This window comes from Nomascus leucogenys, chromosome 15 (genome assembly GCF_006542625.1).
Source record: "Nomascus leucogenys isolate Asia chromosome 15, Asia_NLE_v1, whole genome shotgun sequence".
In the NCBI taxonomy this organism is placed as follows: Eukaryota; Metazoa; Chordata; class Mammalia; order Primates; family Hylobatidae; genus Nomascus; species Nomascus leucogenys.
Window position 1 is genome coordinate 21,119,832 of NC_044395.1, and position 15,502 is coordinate 21,135,333.

The 15,502-nt window shown below is 41.9% G+C and overlaps 1 pseudogene across 1 annotated transcript; it reads right to left on the reverse strand.

Annotated features, from left to right (window-relative positions):
- Positions 1-10,264: 10,264 nt before the first annotated feature.
- Positions 10,265-10,948, reverse strand: LOC100590660 (annotated as a pseudogene). The gene has a single exon (XR_004033662.1). The product of XR_004033662.1 is annotated as a peptide chain release factor 1-like, mitochondrial pseudogene (transcript).
- Between the last annotated feature and the right edge of the window lie 4,554 nt (positions 10,949-15,502).

Sequence of the window (15,502 nt, forward strand, 5' to 3'; positions counted from 1 at the left end):
ATATAAACTTGAAAGGCTCCCAGAGTAACTGGTTTTTAAACAAAGTAAAAAACTGCTTTACAAAATGAGCAATTTGGCAGAGGGGGGGCATTTTAATTTATAGTATGTAAATTATAAACTTCATATTTTATCTCTGAGCTAGAAAAATAGTCTAGAAACAATGGATGGTTCTTTGTAGGCTTAGAGATAATTTCCTAGAATACAACTTGGGTCATTTTTTGTCTGTATATTGTAACAAGGGAAGCCTTGTGTTCCCTTTCTTCCTGGGAATGCATGCTCCCACGTGGGAGGAGAAAAGCTGCTTTCCTATTTCTCCCACTCTTTGTTGCTGCCATGGTGGCTGGTGCAGCGAGACTGCAGTGCAGGGATAGAATGGGGCTTTTTTTTTGTTTTTGTTTTTTAATTTGAGAACTATGATGTGCCATTTACACACCTAGGAAAGGTGCTAGGAATAAATATACCTATACAAACAGAAGCCATGAATTCTGGATTTGGGGGATGAGAGGAGAGGTTTTGGGATGGGTTGGTGTTTGAGCTGTATCTTGAGGTACCAGTAATTTTCTAATTAGGGAAGCATGAGGGAAGGGCATTCTAGACTGAGAGCACAGCCTAAGCAAAGGCATGGAGGTGGGAGTGGGTGTTTGACTTGAGGAATATTCTAGAGCTTTTTTGCAGTTGGAACATAGAGTACAGGGAAGAAAGAGTGCAATGAAACATGAGGCCAAGAAGAGAAGTCTGGGATTGGGTCATGAATGCATTGGATAATCAGCCTGAAGAATTTGAATTTGATCCTGCCAGCAATGGCGAAATCAATGAAGACTTATGTAAGGAGTAGAGTGGCCTGCTTTTACCTGTTTAGGAAGGAAACCTGGTAGCCGCATGGGGGATGGCTGGTGTTGGGGAGAGAAGGGAGGCAGGGAGATTGTTGGCAGTGGGGTGAGGGGTTGGGGATGGAACTTTCCTGAATGTTCAGGAAGAGAGAGAGGAGGAATTGGAAACAGAGCAGCATCTGCACATGTCAGTTGATTGATTCAACGAAACTTTATGGAACGCTTGCCATATTCTGGGCACTGTGTGCAGTTGAGGCTACAAAGATAAAGAGGACAGGATGTCTGCTCTTGAGAACTTATCACTGAGTGAGCCAAACACAGTTAACCCTCACCATGTACCATGATATGGTGCATGCTTTTCCAGAGGGGGCTATACAGTGCGAGGGTTGCCTTGGGCACTGGGGAAGGGAGAGGGACATTTAACCTGGGTCTTAAAGGATGGTGGTGAGCTGATTATGTCTTTAGGTGGCTTATTAAAAATGGTTTCCATTCCTCTGGGGACAAAGATTGATCTTTACTGCAGCACTAAAGGCCCTGCTTGTCTGGGCCCATTCATTGCCCCAGCCTCTGTTCCACCATCTCCTCTTTGCTGTCCTGCTCTGCTGCTTCCAGTCCCTTGGAGGCACCACATTCTCTCCTGACACAGAAAATTTGCCTTTGCCTTTGTCTGGAGCTCACTGTCCTCTCCCAAATTCCAGCTGAATCTGCCTTCCTTGAGGAAGTCTTTCTTGAGTCTTTAGACTTAGTGAGACTTCTGGTATGTACTCTATTTAGCACCTTGTACTGGTCTTTCATAGCACTTTATCAAAGTCATAAATTTGCATTTACGTGGTCCTTTGTTTCATGAATGTCTCTGCTCACCATTGTGTCTTCAGTGTTGGACAGTGCCTGGCACATGGAATATTCTCAATAAATATATATTGACTGACTGCTGGAGTAAAATAACTAAAGAAGGAATGTGATATGGTTTGGCTCTGTGTCCCCACCCAAATCTCATGTTGAATTATAATCCCCAGTGTTGGAGGTAAGTCCTGGTGGGAGGCGATTGGATTATGGGGGTAGTTTCTAATGGTTTAGCACCATCCACCTAGTGCTGCCTCAAGATAAAAGTTCTCAAGAGATCTGGTTGTTTACAAGTGTTTAGCACCTCATCCTTCACTCTCTCTTCCTCCTTCTCTGGACATGTAAGATGTGCCTGCTTCTCCTTCACTTTCCACCATGATTGTAAGTTTCCTGAGGCCTCCCCAGCCATTCAGCCTGTACAGCCTGCAGAACTGTGAGTCAATTAAACTTCTTCTCTTTATAAATTACCCAGTCTCAAGTAGTTCTTTATAGCAATGTGAGAACAACTAATACAGAAGGGTATTTCAGAAATAGGGAACAGCATGAGCAAAGGGGCTGTGGCTTATTTTGGGGATATTCTAGGAAAAACAAGTGGCTGGCTTATGGAGGGGGGCTAAAGATGAGGACAAAAGGTATGTTGGGTACCTAGGAAGATCCTTTCATGCCATGCTGAGGACACCTTGTTCTTCTGCCATCGGAGACTGCACTAGAATTGTTGGCTTGATTGAGTTAGACTATAAGCTCCTTGAGGGTAGGTGATGGGTGCACCAAAATCTCAGAAATCCCCACTAAATAACTTATCCATGTAACCAAACCACTTGCTCCCAAAACTATTGAAAAAAAAAAGAATGTGATATGCTAATCAAGGCAGCTCACTACTATATGAGACCACACAATTTTTCATTTTAAATGTACTTTAATCCATTTTTTTGGTATTTAAAGCAAGTAAAATGGCAACAGTCACTCGGGGTTTGTTCACTGTCTATAAATTTGCAGTCAATGGTCTGGATCTGGAATAAGTTAACTGGATAGAATATTTTCCTAATTTTTCATTCCTTAAGGCTTTTCTCTTGTTAGACTTCTGAATTATTCATTTCTTCATTGAGAAAACAACTCTCCAGAAGGTAGGATGGAAAGAGTGTATGGTCGGGCCCCATCAGGCTGTGGGATGACAGCAGAGGGTCTGGTGACTTAAACTAACCCAAGCGGGATGACACAAACTGAACTTGAAGGGGCTGAGGACTTGTTTGAGGGAACTGGGGTATTGTGGATGCAGGAGGACCTTACTACGGGTAGAGACTAGATGATAATGAGGGACACATTATTGATAGAGATGAACACAAATGGGGAAATAGCATGGGACCAAGGTCAATGTACAAAGCTTTCAGATTATCAATTTTTCATCTCCCCAGATCCATGCTCTCTCATCACCACCACCTGGAGCACCAACCTCCAACATTTCCAGAGAGAGAGAGAGAGAGAGAGAGATTACAAGAGGTTCATGTGATTATGGGGGCTGTCTAAGCAAGCCAGAAATTCACAGTGCAGGGAATCAGGTTGGGGAAGGTCATGGGCAACCTTGAATCCTCAGCTGAAGTTGTTGTCCACTGACAGATAGGAAGAGAAGATCGTGAGCAGGATGGAACTCCGTAGGCACTGGCCAGAGCTGTGGTCCACAGGTGGAATTTCTTCTCTTCGAGCCTGCCTATTCAGTGAATACATGACTTGTGTGGCATGTGGGATGAAAACAGGAAAATATGCTGGACTAGGAGTCAGGAGACCTGGACTTGAATTGCCTCCACATTTCTGTGGCATATTCACCTTTTGTGGCCTCAGTTTTCTCTGATAGGAGAAGTGGTAGGTTCAATGGTCTCTATCAACAAATTTTGCAAGTCTGATAATTCTGTGAACTAGAACTTGGGTATTTCTGCTTGGGTGGAGAGAAAGACATTGTGAAGGTGGCAGGTTCCATCTGGAGGACAGTTGAGAAAAAGCCTTGATGTTTTTGAAAATATCAAAACAGTGACTGAAGGAGGAGAGGAAGCAAGAATTTCAAAGCTCATCCACAGATGGGCCTGGTGGGACAGGGAGTCATCAGTGGGAGGAGGCAGGGGAGCAGGGCCAGGACTAGAGTGAAGCTACATCAGCATCACCAGGGTGACAATACAGACCCCAAGGCCCCCATTTAGAGGAGTTATGTTTCGGGAAGTTTCAGATAGGGCACTCTAGGGCACACAATTTAAGGAGGGCTCACTCTTAGACTGTTCAAGTGCTGGCACTCCACTTGCTAGTGAGCAACTCCTTCAATTCTGCATCTAGGCTCCTGCCTTATCCTAGAGTGGTTTTTCTGTCCAAACCAGAGAAATGGCTAGGGCAAACCAGAATAGATTATCTAGAATGGAAGGGCATAGCAGTAAGAAAGAGAAAGGAAACTTTTTTTAAAAAAATTATACTTTAAATTCTGGGATACATGTGCAGAATGTGGATGTTTGTTACATAGGTATACATGTGCCATGGTGGTTTGCTGTACTCATCAACCCAATATCCATTAGGTATTTCTCCTAATGCTATCCCTCCTCTAGCTCCCCACCCCCAACAGGCCCCAGTGTGTGATGTTCCCCTCTCTGTGTCCATGTGTTCTCATTGTTCAGCTCCCACTTATGAGTGAGAATATGTGGTGTTTGGTTTTCTGTTCCTGTGTTAGTTTGCTGAGAATGATGGTTTCCAGCTTCATCCATGTCCCTGCAAAGGACATGAGCTCATCCTTTTTTATGGCTGCATAGTATTCCATGGTATATATGTGCCACATTTTCTTTATCCAGTCTATCATTGATGAGCATTTCAGATGGTTCCAAGTCTTTGCTATTGTGAATAGTGCTGCAATAAACATAAATGTGCATGTGTCTTTATAGTAGAACAATTTATCATCCTTTGGGTATATACCTGGTAATGGGATTGCTGGGTCAAATGGTATTTCTGTTTCTAGATCCTTGAGGAATCGCCACACTGTCTTCCACAATGGTTGAAATAATTTACACTCCCACTAACAGTGTAAAAGCATTCCTATTTCTCTACATCCTCTCCAGCGTCCGTTGTTTCCTGACTTTTTAATGATCACCATTCTAACTGGTGTGAGATGGTATCTCATTGTGGTTTTGATTTGCATTTCTCTAATGACCAGTGATGATGAGCATTTTTTCATGTTTGTTGGCTGCGTAGATGTCTTCTTTTGAGAAGTGTCTGTTCATATCCTTTGCTCGCTTTTTGATGGGTTTGTTTGTATTTTTCTTGTAGACTTGTTTAAGTTCCTTGTAGATTCTGGATATTAGCCCTTTGTCAGATGAGTAGATTGCAAAAATTTTCTCCCATTCTGTAGGTTGCCTGTTTGCTCTGATGGTAGATTCTTTTGCTTTGCAGAAGCTCTTTAGTTTAATTAGATCCCATTTGTCAATTTTGGCTTTTGTTGCCCTTGCTTTTGGCGTTTTAGTAATGAAGTCCTTGCCCATGCCTATGTCCTGAATGGTATTGCCTAGGTTTTCTTCTAGGGTTTTTATGGTTTTGGGTTTTACATTTAAGTGTTTAATCCACCTTGAGTTAATTTTTGTGTAAGGTGTAAGGAAGGGGTCCAGTTTCAGTTTTCTGCTTATGGCTAGCCAGTTTTCCCAGCACCATTTATTAAATGGGGAATCCTTTCCCCATTGCTTGTTTTTGTCAGGTTTATCAAAGATCAGATGGTTGTAGATGTATGGCATTATTTCTGAGGCCTCTGTTCTGTTCCATCAGTCTATATATCTGTTTTGGTACCAGTACCATGCTGTTTTGGTTACTGTAGCTTTCTAGTATAGTTTGAAGTCAGGTAGTGTGATGCCTCCAGCTTTGTTCTTTTTGCTTAGGATTGTCTTGGCTATGCAGGCTCTTTTTTGGTTCCATATGAAATTTAAAGTAGTTTTTTCTAATTCTGTGAAGAAAGTCAATGGTAGCTTGATAGGGATAGCATTGAATTGGGTAGTCAGGCAGAAAGAAACCAGCTCTGGTTAATCTAAAATCTGCTCTTGAAGGAGAGCAGAGCTGGTTTCAGCAGCTCCTGATCTCCCTATAACTGTGAGTATTCCACTGTCATGCAACACCAGAGCCAACTCTCACACTACTCAAACATGACTTACAGAGGCTCAGGGCAACTGAGCTACCTTTTTCCAGAAGTGGGACTCTTGCAGAGAGAAGAGAGCCAGCCAGAGTCCCTAAGGGCTGTGCCAACCAGGATGACAGAGAAGGTGGAGAGCTGTGTGCTCAATCATTTAGTCCTGCTTTCACTTGCCTCTTTCTTATCTCAAGGGAAAAAAAATGCCATTGTGGGGTAAATGTGGACTTAATGACCTTGCCTTGTAAGGTGATTTCTGCTCATCTGTTATTTTATTTTACAAATATTTATTGAATACCCATTGTGGTAGTTACTAGTGCTGTTCACCAAGTATTTCTGGCTCTGTGCTTCGCTGCATATTGTAGGATTGCATTTTCATGGTCTCCTCATGGTTGGGCAGAAGCATGTGACATCTTGGGCTAATGAACTGCAAGTGGCCAGAACATTTAATTTCCAGTGTGAAGCCCTTCAGAACCCTCTTTCTTTCAGCCACTGTGACCAGTAACATTCCAGATGGAGGCTACTGTATTGTAGGATATGTGGACAAAAGTCCCCAGCTTGATCCCTGTGAACCTGAAGCATAGGTAAGAAATAAACCTTTGTTGTTTTAAGCCACTGCGACCTGGGAGGTGCTACAGCATAACCTGGCCTATCCTGGCCTATACGCTTAATATGTACCAGACTGTGCTAGACACTGGAGACACAATGCCTCACTCCAACACAAAGGATCTCTTTGAGTAGAATTTTGGCTGTGTGGCAGCTGATGGAGAAACACAGCTCTTTTTACAAAGATGATGTAAGTCTGTCCAAGGTAATGGCACACCATGTACCATGGAAAGATACTCAGGGTAACTAATGATTTTAAAAATAACTCTTTGTGACACAACTTTCCCTCCTCCAATTCCTGCTGCTGCTACTAGGCCTAAAGAAGACTGAGAAGCTTAGCTGAGATGGCGCTTCCCCAGAATCACCAGGGTAAAACAGACACAAGGACCCCCATTTACAGGGGTGATGTTTCAGGAAGTTTCAAATAGGGCCAAGGGATGACTGTTTTAGTATCAAGCTTCCCAGGGGATTCCAGTGAACCACCCAGGGTTAAGAGCAATTGGCCTGGGGGCCAAAACTGTGAGGAAAAAGATCAGTTATGTTGCCTGATGCTTTCTTGGGTATCTTCAATAGGAAAAACCAAGTCCAGAGCAAACTCAGGGGTCACTGGCTAGGGCTTGCCCTGGAAAATTTGGAAATACGCCTGTCTCAGCCTTCCTTTCCCTGGTGACCTTCTGTCATTCCTCTGCCAGTCCTTTCCAAACCCTGTCCCTCCAGCAGAACCTGACTTCTGAGCCACTCCTTCAGGGCCTGGTTAGGTACTGTCAGCCTGCAGATGCTACCATGCGCTATTCCCAGGGTTAGGGTTTCAATATGGTCACTGTAAACCATGACCTCAGCATGACACTGTGGAACTCAGGGCTGCTGATTCTATTTGAGCCCACACTATCTACTTTTACCACCTATCCTCTCAGGTCACTCCCGTTGGTGTATTTGTTTGTCATCTCAACTGGATTATAAACTCCTTTGAGAGTAGGGACTACAGTGTATTCATATTTTCCATGTTTTAGTTCATCTTTGGATAATTTATAGTTGGCTGTACTTTGTTTTAATCATTATTTTGGAGTCTTTAGTGACCCCTTTCCATTTTCATTACCCAGGTTAATAGAAATTAGAATCTACATAAAAATTGCTATATTATCCTTAGAAACCTAGAAACCAAGGGGTTTAATAGGGCCTATTCTAGGATAACTTATGTTATACTAGAAACCAAAGGTTTGAATACAGCCTCCTCCAGAATGATGAAGTCACAGCCAGCCTGATGGTGACAAGAATGCCCAGAGCTGGGAGCTGAGTTAGGGAGGATGCTGGCTGCCAAGACTTGCGTAAAAGTGATATGAGATCTCCCCAGTAAGCACCCAAGCCACTACCAGCCTTCTTGAGGGAGAATCTAGATGAAAGGGGCAGACAGAGGACCAAACTGGTCAAGAACTAAGCTGCTATATTCTTTCTCCATTCCAAGATGGCTGAATAGGAACAGCTCCGGTCTGCAGCTCCCAGCGTGATTGACACAGAAGATGGGTGATTTCTGCATTTCCAACTGAGGTACTGGTTCATCTCATTGGGACTGGTTGGACAGTGGGTGCAGCCCATGGAGGGGGAGCCAAAGCAGGGCGGGGCATCGCCTTACCTAAGAAGCACAAGGGGTCAGGGGATTTCCCTTTCCTAGCCAAGGGAAGCTGTGACATACTGTACCTGGAAAACGGGACAGTCCTGCCCAAATACTGCGCTTTTCCAATGATCTTAGCAAACGGCACACCAGAAGATTATATCCCATGCCTGGCTTAGTGGGTCACATGCCCACAGAGCCTTGCTCACTGCAAGCACAGCAGTCTGAGATTGACCTGCGAGGCAGCAGTCTGGCAGGGGGAGGGGCATCTGCCATTGCTGAGGCTTGAGTAGGTAAACAAAGTGGCCATGGAAGCTCGAACTGGGTGGAGCCCACCACAGCTCACCAAGGCCTGCTGCCTCTGTAGACGCCACCTCTGGTGGCAGGGCATAGCTGAACAAAAGGCAGCAGAAACTTCTGCAGACTTAAACATCCCTGTCTGACAGCTCTGAAGAGAGCAGTGGTTCTCCCAGCACAGCATTTGAGCTCTGAGAAAGGACAGACTGCCTCCTCAAGTGGGTCCCTGACCCCCGTGTAGCCTGAGAGACAACTCCCAGTAGGGCCTGACTGATACCTCCTACAGGCAAGTGCCCCTCTGGGATGAAGCTTTCAGAGGAAGGATCAGGTAGCAATATTTGCTGTTCTTCCGCCTCTGCTGGTGATACCCAGGCAAACAGGGTCTGGAGTGGACCTCCAGCAAACTCCAACAGACCTGCAGCTGAGGGACCTAACTGTTAGAAGGAAAACTAACAAACAGAAAGGCATAGCATCAACATCAACAAAAAGGACATCCACACAAAACCCCATCTGTAGGTCACCAACATCAAAGAGCAAAGGTAGATAAAACCACAAAGATGGGGAGAAACCAGAGCAGAAAAGCTGAAAATTCTAAAAACCAGAGCACCTCTTCCACTCCAAAGGATTGCACATCCTCGCCAGCAACAGAACAAAGCTGGATGGAGAATGACGAGCTGACAGAAATAGGCTTCAGAAGGTTGGTAATAACAAACTTCTCTGAGCTAAAGGAGGATGTTCTAACCCATCGCAAGGAAGCTAAAAACCTTGTAAAAAGATTAGACGAATGGCTAACTAGAATAAAAGTGTAGAGAAGATCTTAAATGACCTGATGGAGCTGACAACCATGGCACAAGAACTACATGACGCATGCACAAGCTTCAATAGCTGATTCGATCAAGTGGAAGAAAGGGTATCAGTTATTGAAGATCAAATTAATGAAATAAAATGAGAAGAGAAGTTTAGAGAAAAAAGAGTAAAAAAAAAATGAACAAATCCTCCAAGAAATATGGGACTATGTGAAAAGACAAAATCTATATTTGATTGGTGTAGCTGAAAGTGACGGGGAGAATGGAACCAAGTTGGAAAACACTCTGCAGGATATCATCCAGGAGAACTTCCCCAACCTAGCAAGGCAGGCCAACATTCAAATTTAGGAAATACAGAGAACACCACAAACATACTCCTCAAGAAGAGCAACCCCAAGACACATAATTGTCAGATTCACCAAGGTTGAAATGAAGGAAAAAACGTTAAGGGCAGCCAGAGAGAAAGGTCAGGTTACCCACAAAGTAACCTCTATCTCTCGACAGAAACTCTACAAGCCAGAAGAGAGTGGGGGCCAATATTCAACATTCTTAAAGAAAAGAATTTTCAACCCAGAATTTCATATCCAGCCAAACTAAGCTTCATAAGTGAAGGAGAAATAAAATCCTTTACAGACAAGCAAATGCTGAGAGATTTTGTCCCCACCAGGCCTGCCTTACGAAAGCTCCTGAAGGAAGCACTAAACATGGAAAGGAACAACTGGTACCAGCCACTGCAAAAACATGCCAAATTGTAAAGACCCTCAAGGCTAGGAAGAAACTGCATCAACTAACAGGCAAAATAACCAGCTAACATCATAATGACAGGATCAAATTCACACATAACAATATTGACCTTAAATGTAAATGGGCTAAATGCTCCAATTAAAAGACACAGACTGGCAAACTGGATAAGGAGTCAGGACCCATCAGTGTGCTGTATTCAGGAAACCCATCTCACATGCAGAGACACACATAGGCTCAAAATAAACGGATGGAGGAAGATCTACCAAGCAAATGGAAAGCAAAAAAAGCAGGGTTTGCAATCCTAGTCTCTGATAAAACAGACTTTAAACCAACAAAGATCAAAAGAGACAAAGAAGGCCATCACATAATGGTAAAGGAATCAATTCAATTAATTAATCTCAGTAGGCTGGGGTAATATTGCTACTGTCATGGTGCTTGGATGCGGCTTTGCTTTTCTGTCTTTGGCACTCTTTGTACTCTGTGCACACCTCCTTCAAATTTCATGTGCCTATAGGCTTCTGAACCCCCAATGCTGGCAGATGCATTTCTATGGCCACCTATTTCACTTGGAAAATATTCCAGGGTTTCAAAATGCCATCTTTTAAATGCAGCACATTGCTGATACATATCAAATATCTCTGAAGTAAACAACATTGCCTCCTGACCTCCAACTCCTGCAGTTACTTCCAGGATCAAATAATTTTCATCTGTTTCTTCTGATGCTTCAGCTGAGTTATTCTTTTTGACACAAAGTTATTTCATTCTCTGCAAGTTTCCTTAAATCTTCATTCTCATGGTGCAGCAAGTGCTCGGTCTCCTGCAGCTTCTGCTCCTTCTCCTTCCGCAGTTTGACCACCACCACCAACTCGGGCCTCCTGACCTTCAAATGGGCCTCAGACCCCGCCTGGAGCTTGAGGAAGGTCCACAAGGGCCCGCCCTGGGCGAACAGCTCCTCCAGCGATGGGCCACCGGAGCTCGGGGACCAGCAGGCTGGGTCAATGGCCCTGTGGGGCCAGAGCCACTTGGCAGTGCCCCACATAAAACAGCTCTTTTTTTTTTTTCAAGATGGAGTCTATCTCTGTCACCCAGCATGGACTATAGTGGCGCAATCTCAGCCCACTGCAAACTCCGCCTCCTGGGCTCAAGTGATTCTCCCACCTCAGCCTCCTGAGTAGCTGGGATTACAGGCACGTGCCACCATACCTGGCTAATTTTTGTATATTTAGTAGAGAAGGGGTTTCATCATATTGGTCAGGCTGCTCTTGAACTCCTGACCTCAAGTGATCCACCCACCTCAGCCCTCCAAAGTGCTGGGATTACAGGTGTGTGCCAACGTGCCTGGCAGGATTAACTCTTTTATCATTATAAAATGTCCTACTTTGTCTCTCACAATGATTTTTGTCTTAAAGTCTATTTTGTCTGATATTATGATAGTTATTCCAGCTCTCTTTTGGTTTCTGTGTACATGGAACCTCTTTTTCCACCCTTTACCTTCAACATATTTTGTCTTTAAAACTAAAATATGTCTCTTATATATAGCATATAGCTTGATCATAGCTTTAAAAATTCATTCTGCCAATTTCTACCTTTTAATTGAAGAGTTTCATCCATTTACATTTAGTATAACTACAGATAAGGTAGGATTTATGTCTATTATTTTGCTATTTGTTTTTTATATGTCTTATATGTTTTTGTTTCATTTCTGCCTTGTGTTAAACAGTTATTTTCTAGTGTTCCATTTTAACTCCTCTGTCATTTCTTTTACTATATACATTTTAAAGGTTATTTTCTTAGTAGCCTGATAATTTCAATTAATATTTTAAATTATAACAATCTATTCAGATTAATACCAATTTAATTTTAATAGTATAAAAATCTACGCTCTTATTACTTCCATTCTTTTCTTACTTTGTGCTGTATTGTCATACAAATTATATATTTTTGCACCATATACCCATCAATACAGATTTATAATTATGGCTTTATGCAATTGTCTTTAAAGTCAGATGGGAGAACAAAAAGAATTACAAACAAAAAAAATGCCTTTATACTCTCTTTTATGTTTACCTATATACTTTCCTTTACTAGCATTTTTTATTTCTTAATATGGATTCAAGTTACTGTCTTATATATTTTTATTTCAGCCTAAAGGACTCCCTTTAGTATAGTCATGCATCACTTAATGATGGAGATACATTCTGAGAACTGTGTTGTTGGGCGATTTTGTCATTGTGTGAAATAGAGTGTATTTGCACAAACCTAGATGGTATAGCCTACTACACACCTAGGCAATGTGGCATAGCCTATTGCTCTGAGGTTACAAACCTGGATAGCATATTACCATACTGAATACTGAAGGCAATTGTAACACAATACTAAGTATTTATGTATCTAAACATAGAAAAGATACATTAAAAATACAGTATGAAAACTTCATTATAATCTTGTGGGGCCACTGTTGAATATGTGGTACATTGTTGACTGTCATGTGGCATATGACTGTATTTCTTGTAGGACAGGTTTGCTAGCAATGAATTCTCTTAGTTTTTGTCTATCTGAGATTATCTAAATTGCTTTTTCACTTTTGAAGGATAGTTTTGCTAGATGCAGAATTTTGGTTGACAATCTTTTTCTTTAAGGAATTTGAATATGCCATTCTGGCTTCCATGGTTTCTGATGAGAAGCCAACTCTTAACTGTTAAACTGTTGATTGAAGATCCCTTTGTATGTGATAAGTTGCTTTCCTCATGCTGCTTCCAAGAATCTTTCTTGTCTTTGGCCTTAAACAATTCGATTATGATGTGTTTACATGTGGATCTCTTTGATGTATCCTATTTGGAGTTTATTGAGTTTTTTTTCCATGTGCAGATTAATATTTTTCATCAAATTTGGAAAGTTTTTGGTCATTATTTTTTCAAATATTATTTCTGCTTCCTCTCTCGTCCTTCTTGGATTCTCATTATACACACACATACACACACACACACACACACACTACATATTTTTGATGTTATCTCAAATGTCTCTGAACCTTTGTTCATTTTTCTCCATTCTTTTTTCCTTTCTATCCCTTAGACTGTATAATATCAATTTACACATCTTTAATTCACAGATTCTTTCTTCTGCCTGCTGAGATCTGCTGTTGAGCCCCTCTAGTAAATTTTTCATTTCAGCTATCATACTACTCAACTCCAGAATTTATATTTGGTTCTTTAAAAAAATATATAATTTCTATCCCCTTGTTGATATTCATTACCTGATAAGATATTATTCTCATACCTTTTTCTAGTTCTTTGGATATGGTTTTCTTTAGTTCTTTGAATGTGTATAGAATAGCCGATTTAAAGTTTTCATCTTATAAGTTCAATATATGGGCTTCCTCAGGGACAGTTTTTATCAATTATTTTTTCCCCCCTGTGTATGTGCCTTACTTTCTTGTTTCTTTGTGTGCCTCATAATTTCTTATTGAAAACTGCATTTTAAATAACATAATATAATACAGCAACTTTGGAAATAAGATTCTCTCCCTTCCTCAGGGTTTGTTGTTGTTGATGTTGCTTCTTTGTGTGTTTAGTGACTTTTCTGAGCTAATTCTGAAAAGTCTGTATTTTTTGTCATGTGTGGCCACTGAAATCTCTACTTAGTGTTCAGCTAATAATTAGACAGAGAGTGCCTTGATGCTTGGAACCAATGAGTCACCTTGTTTTTGCAAAGTGGCTCTGTGGGTATGTTGGGACATGCCTTCAACTCTCAGACAGGACATTGACAACTCCACCTTAGCCTTCCTGCTTGTGCAGAGCCTTAAGCTTAGCCCAGGGTGAGAGCTCAGGACCTTCCTTAGTTTTTTTCTGCACATGTGCACAGCCCTGGGCATGTGCACCCTCCTGTGCATACATATGGCTTTCTATATTCCTTGGGATATTTCAGAGCCTTTCAAGGCCCTTTCTAGATATTTTATTCCCCCAGATTTTCTTTTTAAGATTTTTGGCTAGCCTCTTTTGTTTGTTTTTTTTTTTGCCTCAACTGTTATCCATTGTTTTAGGCAGCCACAAAGTCCAACAATTGTCTCTAGTTGTTTTCAACAAATACCCTTAAGGAAAAAGCTGTTTGCTCCAGGCAAGCTTTGAGACAGGTGAAATAAAGACATTCTTGCAAATGGTATCTTCCAGGGAACCACTAGACAGGTCAAATAATTACAAATCTCTGGGAATGAGGCTTTGAAGGAACTCCAAGGCTGTTCTACCCCTTCTTGTAGCTGCCAGGCTGCTGGTTTCCATGGTGATTGTGGTTTGTTGGTTTTCAAGGCTACTGCAGAGTTGGGGTGAGGGGGATGGAATTGGAGCAAGTTAAAATGCCACAAGGCTCACTCTTCTTACTAAAATTATGTCATTTTTTTTCTTGAATGAAGACTTCCCAGATTGCTATAAACTTTTGATTAATTTCCAGAGTTCTGAAAAAATTGATTCTCACCATTTTTTGCCATTTTTCTCATTGCTTTTAGGGAGGAGGGAATTTTCAGAGAATTTTACTCCTACCATTTTCATTGACATTACCTGCAGTATATTTTAAATACCCTTCTTTGTGATTGCTTTGTCACTTCTCAAAACTCAATTCAAATGTCTCCTCCATTGCAAAGCCCTCTTCTTTGTATCCTCAGGGCAGCTATTCCTCTATTCTCCTATACCTCTGGGTTTATGCCTTTGTTATTTCACGTTTCATAATAACAATTGCTTACATCTGTTTCTATCCCTTTTTCCAGTCTGTAAGCACCCAGTCTGTGACTTGTTCATCCCCCATGCCCAGGCTAGTTTCTGACACACAGTAGATACTCAGGTTTGTAGTCTGAAGAGTATTGTCCTGGGAGACCTCAGAGCCTAGCCAAGGGCATCTGAGTTCCAGCCACCATTTCTCTCCTTCTCCTTCTGTAATTCACAGCTGACCTCTGTCTCTTCATTGTCTTATGTGTGCTCTGGTGTGATGACCATAAGTTCAGAGTTGACACACTGAGTGTATGATAGGGTTTGGATCTGTGTCCCAACCCAAATCTCATGTCAAATTATAATCCTCAATGTTAAAAGTGGCCCCTGATAGGAGGTGATTTGATCATGGGAGTGGATCCTTCATGATCAAGAAACCTTCATGATTCATCATCCGCTTGGTGCTATTCTTGTGATAGAGTTCTCATGAGATCTGGTTGTTTAAAAGTGTGTGGCACCTCCCCCTTCTCTCTCTTGCTCTTGCTCCTGCCATGTTAGAGGCCTTGCTCCCCCTTTGTCTTTCACTATAATTGGAAGCTTCCTGAGGTCTTCCCAGAAGCAGAAGTCACTGTGCTTCCTGTACAGCCTGTGGAACCGTGAGTCAATTAAACTTCTTTTCTCTTGAAATTATCCAGTCTTAGGTATTTATTTATAGCAGTGCAAGAATTGACTAATACAGTGTATAAGGAAAATAGGGAGCAAAAAGTTAAATCCTGTGTGGGTGACATTCAGCAACAACAACAACAATAATAGCAGCTACTGTTTGCTGAATACAGTCTGTGCTAGACACCAGGTTATGGGCTTTATGGGCAATATCTCAATGAATTCTGACATCAACCCTATGAGGTAGGTACTATTATCCTCACTTTACA